The sequence below is a fragment of the Schistocerca cancellata genome, chromosome 2 (assembly GCF_023864275.1).
Source record: "Schistocerca cancellata isolate TAMUIC-IGC-003103 chromosome 2, iqSchCanc2.1, whole genome shotgun sequence".
Classification (NCBI taxonomy): domain Eukaryota; kingdom Metazoa; phylum Arthropoda; class Insecta; order Orthoptera; family Acrididae; genus Schistocerca; species Schistocerca cancellata.
Window position 1 is genome coordinate 283,529,508 of NC_064627.1, and position 12,844 is coordinate 283,542,351.

General features: G+C 43.9%; 1 long non-coding RNA gene across 1 annotated transcript in view; it reads left to right on the forward strand.

Annotated features, from left to right (window-relative positions):
• Window positions 1-12,844, forward strand: part of LOC126161625 (uncharacterized) — a 1,324,793-nt gene that overhangs the window by 596,059 nt on the left and 715,890 nt on the right. Inside the window, exon 3 of the long non-coding RNA XR_007534935.1 lies at window positions 531-583. This is a non-coding gene — a long non-coding RNA (uncharacterized LOC126161625). The remainder of the gene's footprint in view (window positions 1-530; window positions 584-12,844) is intronic.

The window sequence follows — 12,844 nt, forward strand, 5'->3', positions numbered from 1 at the left end:
TTGTTTGCTGTATATTTCTGTTTATTCCAAAATATTCATCTTACTGCTTTTCTAGCAAAATGTAATATTTCTATGATTTGTTCGGTACTATCCTCTACATCTCCCTGTTGAGCCATGTGAGCAGCAAAGCGTGATTTAAGTTGTTTAGTCTGAGTAGCTCCATGTATTTTCTGTTTCCTACCAGTTTAAGTGATGTAAACTTTGGAGGACGCAGACCAACTCACTGTATAAATACCAGATTTGCCGTATGATTCAGTCTTAAAAGTTGAGCTATGAATTATTTCGACTTTCGTTATTCCTGGAGAAACTAATCTAGATATTTTTAACACAGTTCAAGTTTAAAATCTGAGATACACATGGCCATCGTTTGATTCGTCGCCGTGATAAGTACCCAGAATTGTATTGTGAGACGCCATATTCTCGTCTGTAATCTCAGGCACCTTATCCAATGCAACAGCTATGTGCTTTTTTATGGGTTGAGTTTTGGGAGTAAATGAGGTGGTGGTGATAATGTTTTTCTCCTGTTGCAGTGTATGGAATTGTACCGGCCAGCACAACGTCTCGATAGGCCAGCAACGTCGGGGTAAGTATGAGAAATACTTGTCCTTAACTAAAGAGAACTTTACGGTAATCCGTGACTTACACGTTGTGTACGCAACCGGTGTTATCCGTTCATAAGTACTGATTGGTTACGACTTATGATTTACGAGGTAGAAGATGCTGTGTTGTGCCATTTTAATGTAAATGTGTCGCAGCGAAATGAGGTTTCACTTCCTAGTTTCCATACGTGTGTACTGTGAGTGGCTGAAGACTTAAATACTGACAGTTTCTAGCGGACACATATCCCTGCAAACACGAACTTAGGCCTATGTGAATCGTTCTGTGGTCGTCCGGTATGTGATACTTCGTGTACTTGTACAAAGTGAGTGTGTGTGTTTGGGAAGAGATATATATATATATATATATATATATATATATATATATATAGAGAGAGAGAGAGAGAGAGAGAGAGAGAGAGAGAGAGAGAGAGTCCAGAATGAATATGTAACTTATCCACGGAGTTTGAGGTTTTTTCTTACTTGGATTAAAACTGCGTGCTGGACCGGGACTCGAACCCGGATATGTTCATACTGACTGATTTATCCAGGCGTTATTCACGATCCAACCCCACAGTTTCGCTTCTGCCTATCATTCTCTCCTGTAGCGAAGTCGTCTCTCTGAAACATCCTATCTTCCAGTCCATCAAGGTATGCAGCTTACCCGAAGTTTTAGAAAGTAGGAGAGAGTTAAAAGACAATTCCAGTTTGCATCTCGGGTCTATTACGATCACTTCACACCATTAGCTTCGTTGATGTACTATTTTCAAGCGCTTACTCCTAACATGTACAGTCGTGGACAAAACGAGCGAGACCCCTCGCCTTTTCGTTATGCTGATCAGCACAGCTTTAAAGTCTACTACACAGCATAACAGGCAAGGCGACGAAGTGCTACCAACATACAGGCGTGAAATTGAAAAACTATCCGAACTTTGTCAGACTGTTTTCAATCATGTGTAAGATTATATTAATGCTGATTAGTGTGTTAAACACAACACGTAAAAAGAAGATATAAATGAAAGAAGAAACACTAATTAGTGTGAACTGTACTAATAAAAATGAATTTCAGATTATCGAGATAAGCTATAGTATTCCTGCGCGGTATGGGATCCTTGCCAGACGTGATTGACGGTGCACGCCAAAAACGTCCAAGGAACAGTAGCACGATTTGTAATTTCACGAAATAGGGGAGAGAGAATGCCAGAGTTGGGGTGACATTCATGAAAACAAAAGCGTTTTTATTTGGGGCGAGATCTTTTCACGAAATTTCAGTCACCAACATCTGCTCTGAATGTCAAAACATCATTTCCTCGGGAACTTACACAGGAAGAAATGACCATAGTAATAATATAATTCAGGGCTCGTAAGAAAAGATTTAAGTGCTCCTTTTTCCTGCACGCTATTAAAGAGTGGGACGGGAGAGAAATAGTCCGGAGGTGGTTTGATGAACCCTCTGCCAGGCACGTAAGTCTGGACTGCAAAGAAATCCTGTAGATGTAGTCATGTAGATGTAACAACGAAATTATGTTGTAATTGCGACATGTGAGTTACATTTGATTTGAACATCCAAGTTGTTTGCTGTTTACTTATTTTTTGTTCATTATTTTCAGCCATACACAAAGACCTATGTGCATTAAATTGATACTGAAATAAAGTGTCATGCATGGACCAATAACAATAAATTCTTAACTACTTGTTATAGTACTGCAGTATCTGCCAGCGTCTTCAGAAGTGGATATCGCATACGACGTTCATAGGGTGTTTATAAGTGGATATTGCAGACGACTTAAAACAAACCTTGAATGTAGTTTTCGTAAAAGTTCCGTGATCAAACGATCTGAGTTGCTTCTGAATACAGTTTATTCTTACTAGACAGTATTTATTATCATTACACATGAGGTGAAAATGGTTTCGCCGGGTGCGGTGGCCGAGTGATTCTAGGAACCTCAGTCACGAACCGCGCGGCTGTTTCAGTCGCATGTTGGAATCCTACCTCGGGCACGGATGTGGGTGATGTCGTTAGGTTAGGTAGTTTTAAGTAGTTCTAGGTCTAGGGGACTGATGACCTAAGCAGTTTGGTCGCATAGTTCTTAGAGCCATTTTTTGACTTTTCGCGTAAATTTTCTTTACATAAACGGCCGTATCTTTAGATTAAGTTGACATAGAAGCTCACCAAGGGACCGTATAGAACAGGAAGTGCGATACATTTCCGCTTATTATGTCTACCCGTATTCGAGGTAAACGGTTTTTAAGGGTTGGGTAGACAGATAGACGGTCAAGAAACAGACTAGTAGCATTCCATTTTTACCGATTTAGGTGACGAAATCCTGACAACGGAAATAGCTACGACAGTTACTCAAGATGAGGGCCGCATAAATAATTCCCCCTACTCTTTATTCGAAATGTTCTAGTTGCACTCGCTACATCAGCATATTAATCGTAGCTATGCTTTCGATCCAAATATCGTTTACAGAAATCCAAATAAAATCCATTTGCCTATACAAGTGGTAATTCAGATCCCAGTATTAATGCCACCACGTTTTAGAAGTGCGAGCATTTCCATTGCTAGCTAACTTAAAAACACTTCGGCTAATAAACGTTTTCTGGCTGTCGTGAGTCTAATGGAGAATTCGAAACATTGTAGAATACGTTTGGCAGCTATATCGCCGTTTATTTCCTGCCGTGGTGCAGAATTATCGTAGTAAATTTACTCGCTAATAACAGTATTTTGTGATTTCAAATGATTGTCACATAAGCAGTGACATAAAGGTAGAAAATTCATGTTTTTCAATCCAGAAAGTTCTACGCAACAGAAACTGCAGATCAATTTGCCATTTTCATAGCGAAATTGCCGGCTTATTTATGTCTGGGGTAATAATAGAAGGCTATTTGCCTGGGTTATCTACTAGCGTAGTGAAAGGTGTTTCCTACTGCAAGGGAGGTCTGGATTGTTTTCGGTTCTAATCTCGATGGAGGCAGATAGACTATCAGTAAAGCATTTTTAAGAAATTCTCGCGCCCCCAATTCGCTATTGCTACCTTTATTCTCTACTGGCGCCCTATGGATGTCGACATGAAACTCTTGTAGAATTTCATACTTGTTACTGCCTACTTTTTCCGCTTCTGTCAATAACTGGATTGACTTGAGTATGGCACTGAACGATATTTAACTGAATTTCGTTATGAATCTTCACGCATTGCTAAATTTGCACATTTTCATGGTAGGTCAAAAACCGTAATCCAGTATGACTGGTCTGAACATTGACACAGACCGTTTCGCGGCCGAATGCGCGTGATATTTTGCTAATTCGTAACGATCTGGGGTAGTTTGTCTTACTAAAACAGTTATGTTATCTCGATAAGCTGAAATTCATTTTTATTAGTACAGTTCATACTAATTAACGTTTCTTCTTTCATTTATATTTTACATTTACATGTTGTGTTTGACACACTAATAAGCATTAGTATAGTCTTACACATAATTGAAAACAGCCTGACAAAGTTCGGATAGTTTTTCAATTTCACGCCTGTGCAAAGTATGTTGGTAGCACTTCGTCGCCTTGCCTGTTATGCTGTGTAGCAGACTTTAAAGCTGTGCGGATCAGCATAACGAAAAGGCGAGGGGTCTCGCTCGTTTTGTCCACGACTGTACGTCTGTCATATAAATATGTAAATGTGTAACTGCTATCGTTGTAGACTCGAATGGGAGAAGCAGTTGTCTATTTAAATGACAGGCGCTTATGTTGCGAGTAAGCGACTGAAAAATGACTCATCGCCGAAATCTGCTGTTCGTGTGAAGTACGAGGGTTGCCCAGAAAGTAATGCACCGCATTTTTTTCTTCAACAGTTGTTCATTGAACATAATGAGAATTGCACACACGAAAGAATGGTGTTTTTATCTACACATTCTATTTTTTCATGTAACCTCCAGCCCGTTCTATGGCCTTCCTCCAGCGGGAAACAAGAGCGTGTATGCCCTGTCGGTACTAATCCTTGTCATGTTGGCGGAGCCAGTGCTTCACTGCGTGAACTTCCTTTGCTGACTGACAGATGCAGCGCCACGTGCCGAGACGTAATGCGTCTATCCTCGCGAATGACAAGATCAGCTCGCTGCAACATGTCAGGTGTGACAGCAGTGGATGGTCTCCCCGACCACTGCTAATTGTGGAGCTCCGCCGAACCGCCTTCTGATGACCTCACCCTCTGTGGCCAACGACTAGTTGTACTTCTGTCGACGACAGATGCTCCACAGACTTTGCACAAGCGTTTGTGAATATTACCCAAGAAATTCAAAGACGGCACGTTGCTTGTAACGTACATCACCTACAGACGCCAATTTGAAACTGTCGTGCAGCTACTCTATCTGTTGGAAGTGACGGAACTCTGGAGACTTCAAACAATACATACTTCAAATAATACATATTTATTACGCTGGGAAAGCCTACGTAATCACAATACATACGTAAAGTTTCGCATTCGTAGCATTATTTTCGGCTGAGAAAAAAATGTGGTGCATTACTTTCTGGGCAACCCTCTTAATATGGTCTGTATCACCGATGAGTCTCCCTCCCTCCCTCTCCCACTACTCCAATGGTGAGATTATGGATGCGACCTTTGAAACCTGCATGACAATCAGCGTAATAATAGTGACGTGTAGCTCCTTATCTACCAGTACGTTACATCATCTTACTGTGGCGTGATTAAAATAACTTTGTGATGGACGCATCAGTGAGTCGGGCGATAGGGGTCAGCCGCCAGCGAATCGTAATTTCTCGAACGCTACGAGCTCGTTACATTCTCTGTATCGTACATTCATGCGGAGCCTTGTCTAGCGTGACTACTTTCGTACGCCATTACAGTCTGTCAACCACAAAGCTACACAATCGCCTTCGATTTCTTCCTATTTTGAAAAACTGAAGTAACCACGGCGTGGACAACTTTTCGTCAGCACGGATGAGGTGACTATTATGGTGGGAAAAATTTTATTGAGCGAAATAGATCGTGGGATACGACAGGTTGCTATCGCTGCGAAAAATCTGTGGACTTCCAGGGATCTTTTGTAAAGAATGACGAAGGGTAAATCTGTTTGAATGCCACAGCTCTTTGCTAGGAATACGGTAATACTAACGGAGACGCTGTGCCCTTGCTTTCCTCCAGAGTCTGAAATGACTTACCTGTCAGTTACAGAGGGGCCAACATTTCAACGCGGACTGCGGTACAGCTTCGCGTTTTTCGCATTAGCGAATCATTGCCAAAGGTGGTAAACGACAGAAAAAGGTCCCAGGATCAACCGGGGATCGAGATACGAACCTTTGCATTTGCAGCTTCCCATGTATCCACTGATTGATGTATGTGTAATAGTTGGAATTTCTATGTTTTTTTCCTGTCTATAGGTACAGACTTTACCAGTGCACCCTGTATACTTGAAAGGAGATCACCGTTGGGGTCTGTCGTCCTGGTATGTCTGTAACTGAGTGCGTGTGGACGTGACAATTAACGCACCGGGTGGAGTGCAGTCGGTGTCATGCTTTGTGTGACGGCAGCAAGCAGCGGGCTCTGGCGGCGCGCCAGAGCGATGCGGCTTGTTCCCAGAACATGGCTTTGAACCACCCCACGCCACGGTAAGGCACACACGACGACGGCTAATTGCAAATGCCTGACGTTCAGGCCGGGCGTTATGGGTGGCCCCGTCATACTCGCATCATCGCGGATTAAAAACCCAACATCAAATCAGAAAATCCTTTCCATACTTTATTTCATTTCTGAGTCGAACGTTCTTCGAAAGAAAAGAACGCGTTGTTGACCATTCTTGGATGGAACACGCTCAGGGGTAGGTTCGACCGGCTAAACGGAAAGGGAGTTTTCTTTCAGCACATAACGGCCACTTTTCTCGAAGTGCGTGTGTGAAGTGCATCTGTTGAGCGTGTGTGACCGTAATATCTGTGTGTATAGCGTGGAGTAATGTTGTGTGATGAAGAGAGAAGGGACAAGGTGAAATCCGTTGCCGGTATATTGCCTGCTCCTCTCGAAGTGAGCTGCCAAACGACGGACGAATCACCGCCAAAAGTGTCACATGGCCTCACTGCCACGATACTGGCGCCAGCTAGTGTGATCAGGAACATTACACCACCACCACCTTTCCTCCTCTTGCTACCAAAATGCTGGCGGTAAAACGTATTTCACCACCAGGATTCGAACTGTCTTCGTCGACGTCGAGCGCCCCCGCACGTGCGTGCGTCAGAGACCTTTGTTAATGAGGCAGGTACTTTCTTAGAAATGAAATAGCACAGCCTGAACCAACCCACAGCCACCGTTTCAGGTAGACATACTGCTGATAACCTTTCGATCTAGTTTCGTAAAAAATATGTACCACCAGTCCTGGAGAACCATGGTATATATTCATATTAGTATACGGAATAATATACAGGATGAAACTTTTAGCGGTAGTTCAGGAACACCTTCAGAGCATTTTGGTGCAAGGTATCCTCGGTCTCCGACGCTTCGTTACAGAGTAATAATGGCACTTACTCAATTTTCACCGCAATCGCCCTTGTTTCTGTGAAAACACCTTCACAGCAGTGAAGAAGCCTGTAATATGCAATGGCCGAGTGGTTCTAGGCGCTTCAGCCAGGAACCGCGCTGCTGCTACGGTCGCAGGTTCGAATCCTGCCTCGGGCATGGATGTGTGTAATGTTCTTAGATTAGTTAGCTTTAAGTAGTTCTAAGTCTAGGCGACTGATGACCTCAGAAGTTAAGTCCCATAGTGCTCAGAGCCATTTGAGCCATTTTTGTTTTTTTGTTTTTTGCAATAAGTAAAAGCTATCACACACGATGTAGAATAATGCAGCAACCCTCAGGCAGATGCAAAAGTACTGTGATGCGGCTGCCGTCGCTGCGGGATATCTCTTCGTAACGTCGTTGTTCCATTCTCCCATGGCATTAAGTTAACCGGTAGACGAGGTGCATATGTGCCGATTGTTCATCAGTAAATCTGTCCATACTGATGTGTGTCATTATCAAAGCCAATTAATATTAATGGAAAAACGAACCGAAGTGCACTTGGGAGCGAAGAGTGGACATTATTGTTGCCAACGGCAAGTACTGAGAGTCACTGGAGCAAGTTTGTTTGCAAGCAAGACATACAGCGCGTACCATCGACATTTACACTGTTACTCTCAATTTTCAGTGTAATACAGATACAAAGCTAAATAGGGCAAGAAACCAAACGAAAAACAATACCTCTGTAACGAGCCGACAGAGATCCTGGATACCTTGCACCAACATACTCAGGTGTCCCCGACCGACCTCTGAAAAATTTTTAATGGAGTTCTGGTTTACCCTGTACATAAGGCAATTCTACAGCTTCCATTAAATATCATCGCGACAGCGAGAAATTGAAATTTGGAAGGGTGGTCAGGCTGGAGGTTTCGTATAACCAACCTGTTCTCGGCAATCATGGAAGAAAGATTTCAGATGGTTAAACCGGGAGCACGAAGGAGGCAAACGAAATTGAAGATGCATTTTCCAACAAGTGCTTCTGTTTTGGTATGTCAGGCAGATCCTCAGATATATCAGGAGGCAGTCAAATGGAAACGAGACATTAAGTACGTAAGTAAACTGTTTATTATTTCAAAAGTAATCCCCATAAGTGTTAGTGTATACATCCCACTGTGAGACACGATGGTCATTGCCTTCATGGAAAAATGTTATCGTTTGCCTATGGAACCATGATTGTACTAGGCGTGCACCTCTTCGTGTGAAACAAATCGACGGCCGCAAGTGTCTTTCTTCAGGGCTCCAAAAATATGGAAATTGCCTGGGGAGGGATCGGCACTGCGTAGAGGATGTGGTAAGGGCTTCCCAGCGAAACTTTTGCGGCATAGTCGAAACAGCCTTGGCAGATCATGCAACGGAATGGTGCCGTCTGTGAACATTCCTGGACTTTCGTCTAATGCAGGATTATATCCGTCCAAGTGTTGTCAATAACCCGAAGTCGACCATTCGCGTTCTCTACAACCGTCATTATATGGTCGTTACTTTCATATCGCCGTGCAGCGTTACGCCTAGATACTTAATCGACGTGACAGTATCAAGTAACACACTATCAGTGCTATAATCCAGTATTACGGGATTGTTTTTCCTACTCATCTGTGTCCGCAGCTCGCGTTGCTACCTCTGGATCACGGAGTCCCGGGTTCGATTCCCGGCCGCGTTGGGGATTTTCTCTGCCCGGGAACTGGGTGTTTGTGTTGTCCTCATCATTCTCATCGTTCGTGACAGTGGCTAGATTGGACTGTGAAAAATTGGGACCTTGTACGGGCGCTGATGACCGCGCAGTTGAGCGCCCCGCAAACCCAACATCGTCATCATCTGCTCATCTGCATTAACTTACATTTCTCTACTTTTAGAACAAGCTGTCATTCATCACACTAAACAGAAATTCTGCAAAAAATCATCGTCTATTCTCCGACAGTCGTCAGTGACGACACTTTCCCGTATAATACCACTCATCAGCAAACAGTCGTAGATTGCAGCTCACCCTATCTGTCAGATCACTGATACACAGAGAGAGAGCAAGAACGAACCCATCCTACGCCACTGACGCCTTCCTGGGGAAACGTAAACATCTTCATTTCCTAATAGCTAGAGTGTAAATGCGAGCCTTTCTTCAGTTTGCGTTGGTCGTCGGTTCTGCTTTTAAATTTCTTTCTCAACTGCAATGAGAAGTCAGCAAAAAGCATCAACTAACGCATGTGCCAAGTTCTCGAATGATGCTAAGAGAAGTTAGAGTTGCAATTCATTGTTAAGCGCACTTATCTTCACACATTTCACGCTTACGTACAAATCCCGGCACGTGAATACTGCTTTTCCTACGCCATTATGCTTATTTTATCAAAAACATTTCGCTCGCCGTGCAAAATAATCCTCTTTGAATATCAAACTTTTGTGTGGTGACACTATTACGGTTTTGTACCCTCTGTGCAGGTTGTTAGCGCCAAAAACCGATTACGTAGCGGTCATACTCGTTATCTCCATTGTTGTCTCTGCTTCCCAGGTTCGATTCCCTACCGGGTCGTGGATTCTCTTCTCCCGGGGACTAGGTGTTTGTGTTGTCCTCATCATTTCATCATCTTTCGGGAAAGTAACGAGGCTCGAGAGTGAAAAGATTGGGAATTTGTACAGGCGCTTGTAACACGCAGTTGAGCGCCCCACACGCCAAATATCATCATCATCGTCATCATCATCATGCTCGTTATCTCGTGTTCCCTTCCGTTCCCTCTAGTGTAAGCGATCGCTTGTTCACAGATACAAGCGGACGCTCGTTCACTTTGTTTCGCTTCTATTCGCTCCGCCGTAAACCAGACTAAGTCTCGTCCACAAACCACTTAGGAGGATTAGGCAGTGACCAGCTCGCCGTCTTCAGGCTGGAGGAAGCCTCTTTCCCTCTGAAAATCGGCCATGCTATCCACAGTTACAAGCACGAACCCAAGTGCGACCAGGTAACTGTACGTTACAGATTGATCACTGACGTTGCTGACACACTCACTACGTGGCCGGCGCCAGATTTACACGCAGGCACGTGACGCGCGCCCTCCACTAGTAGTCAGTGTGCGATTTGCAGAGGGGGATGGGGGGGATTTTCCCCCTCTGCATCAGACCATCCTCTCCTCTGGGTTTAGTTTATGCATCCCAACCTGGGATGTTTATTTCCCATGCACTGGAGTAAAACTCATATAATTTAAATTTGTGGAGCCGAACACTGAAAGTTTTTAATAGTCTTACTATTAATATGTTTGCTTATTAATTTTGAAAAAGTGTTATGTAGTAGTTAAGCATTTCAAAACATTTAGAACTAAAGCACCGTTCTCATGTTGTCATTGTTGCTTTCGTCTAAGGTGCGTCATCCGTTTGCTTGGCTGGTTCAAATGGCTCTGAGCACTATGGGACTTAACATCTGTGGTCATTAGTCCCCTAGAACTTAGAACTACTTAAACCTAACTAACCGAAGGACATCACACACATCCATGCCCGAGGCAGGATTCGAACCTGCGACCGTAGCAGTCCCGCGGTTCCGGACTGAGCGCCTAGAACCGCTAGACCACCGCGGCCGGCTCAGTTTACTTGCGAGGGAATAGTGTGACAGTCATACCGCAGCAGTCGTACCGCAGAGTTGGGTGATCTGGGGGCTGAAATTCCCACCCCGGGCCCTGACACAGGGTTGTGACCGGCCCGGTGCCTGTGCGAACATTTACCGTTTGGCCACCTTTTGGCAACGGTATGGCGCGGACTAAAGCGCCTGGGACGAAAGCACATATTACTAAATAACGCACCATCGTGTGCTTCTAGTTCCTAGGATACTATTTCGTGGACCTTCTTTAAATACTCTTCTCTTCCACCATCGTTTTCTTTTCCTTTAGTTTTCATTTCCGTTGTTAGCTGCATGTGCAAGTACCAAGTAGGCCGCCGCTGCGATACTTTATCATCGTTTATACTGCAAGACCGACACACGTGTGGCACAAATTCTGTTGCTTTGGTATTAATTAACCTGCCGCATGCAACATACGCCGCAAGATGTTGCCTTCAGCGTAAACGAGGCTTTAGAGCCAGGTCTGTATTGTATGGTGGATGTGATGTGTTGCGTACGAAACTAAAACCTGCAATCAGATCCAAACGTCGTGGAAAACTGTGAAGAGGTGTCATCCTGCAGCAAGATAACGCTCGCCCACATTCTGCCAAACGAACAGCCGACGTAAAAAGAAGTTGAGATTCGAGGTGCTGGAGCATCCACCATACAGTACAGACCTGGCTCCAAGTGATTTTCACATGTTTGGACCCTTAACGGAAGATTTGAAAGTGATGAAGACGTCATTGCTGCGGTGCAAAATTGGTTACAGATGCAACCGAAAAACGTATTTTCTGATGAAATAAAAAAAAAAACCTCGTAAAACGTCGGGAAAACTACATTAAGTCCAGGGAGGTTACGTAGAAAAATAACGCATCTTTCAGTTTTCTATCATCAGAATAAGTACAGCTTTTCACAAATGTGCCTTTACTTTTAGAATTCCCGTCGTATACCTGTATGTAGATGATTTTGTAAATAAGCTTTACCTATAATGAACTTTTAAAGATATAACGATGGATGGCTTTTCTGATAGTGCATACGCGTGCATAGTGAGTTTCGGCATTAACATCTATTTATAAATAACTGTTTAACCATGGATAACGCCGCGTCCAAGCTAGTAACATATGTAATTATACTAACCCTCTAAGACATCCCCCCTTCTGGTAAAAGCACAAATCGCACACTGCTAGTAGTCGATTCTGAGCAGTTAGTCGCCCGCGTGCTCGGGAGCGCGCGTCTCTTCGCTGTGTCGCTTCGCTGCGACAGCTGCGCGACGTGACGTAACGAGATGCGGAGAGCCAAACCGGGCCCCAAGGACGCAGCTCGGCGCTGGCTTGTCGTGTCCCACAAACAGACCGGCGCTATGCTTTACGGCCTGTGCGCGGTATACAAGCTGCGCGCGCGCCTTATACAGTCCAACACGGCACCATCGACCCGCTAATCTCGCCGACACTTTATTGCACGCTGTTGAAGGCTTCAAACAACGGCGCCGTAACGCTACGGCTCAGCTGCGAACTCCCATTTCGATTTTATCGCTTCTCTCGTATTTTCTGCTACGTTTCAAAAGCATATCTTAATCTCCCGGTACACTCGGTAACACAAGCTTCAGAGCAGGAGTTCCCACATAAAACTATGCCACAGGCTCGTGTCTTTGTGCACATAATTATATATGGAGATATCTATGGCAATAGAACAGCACTAGTATCCCAAAGGAACAGCACTACTATCCCCCCCCCCCCCCTGCTCCGTCCCACGATTCTTTAAGGAATAGAACTCCCTAGTGTAAAACAGCTAGTTTTTCACGCATCTCGATGTTTATGACGTCATGTCTCCTGAATTTTTTGTCGTACAATGATATAATTGTGAAGGACATTCGGTATTATATGTGGATACTACCTGCAAAATGTGTTTCGAATGAAGTTAATCGTAAAGAAGTTATAAATCGGAACTTCATGCATGATGCTGAAATTTTACTGTATAAACATCGAAAATGTATTTAGCAATAAACTTGTTTTCTTTCGTATTTTGTGGGGGTGTCAGCGACAAAGAGTTACGAAAAGGTTATTGAAATTATGCTTAAAGTTTGTTGGAAATCGCAAAGTGCTCTCATTCTCAAATACTGGATA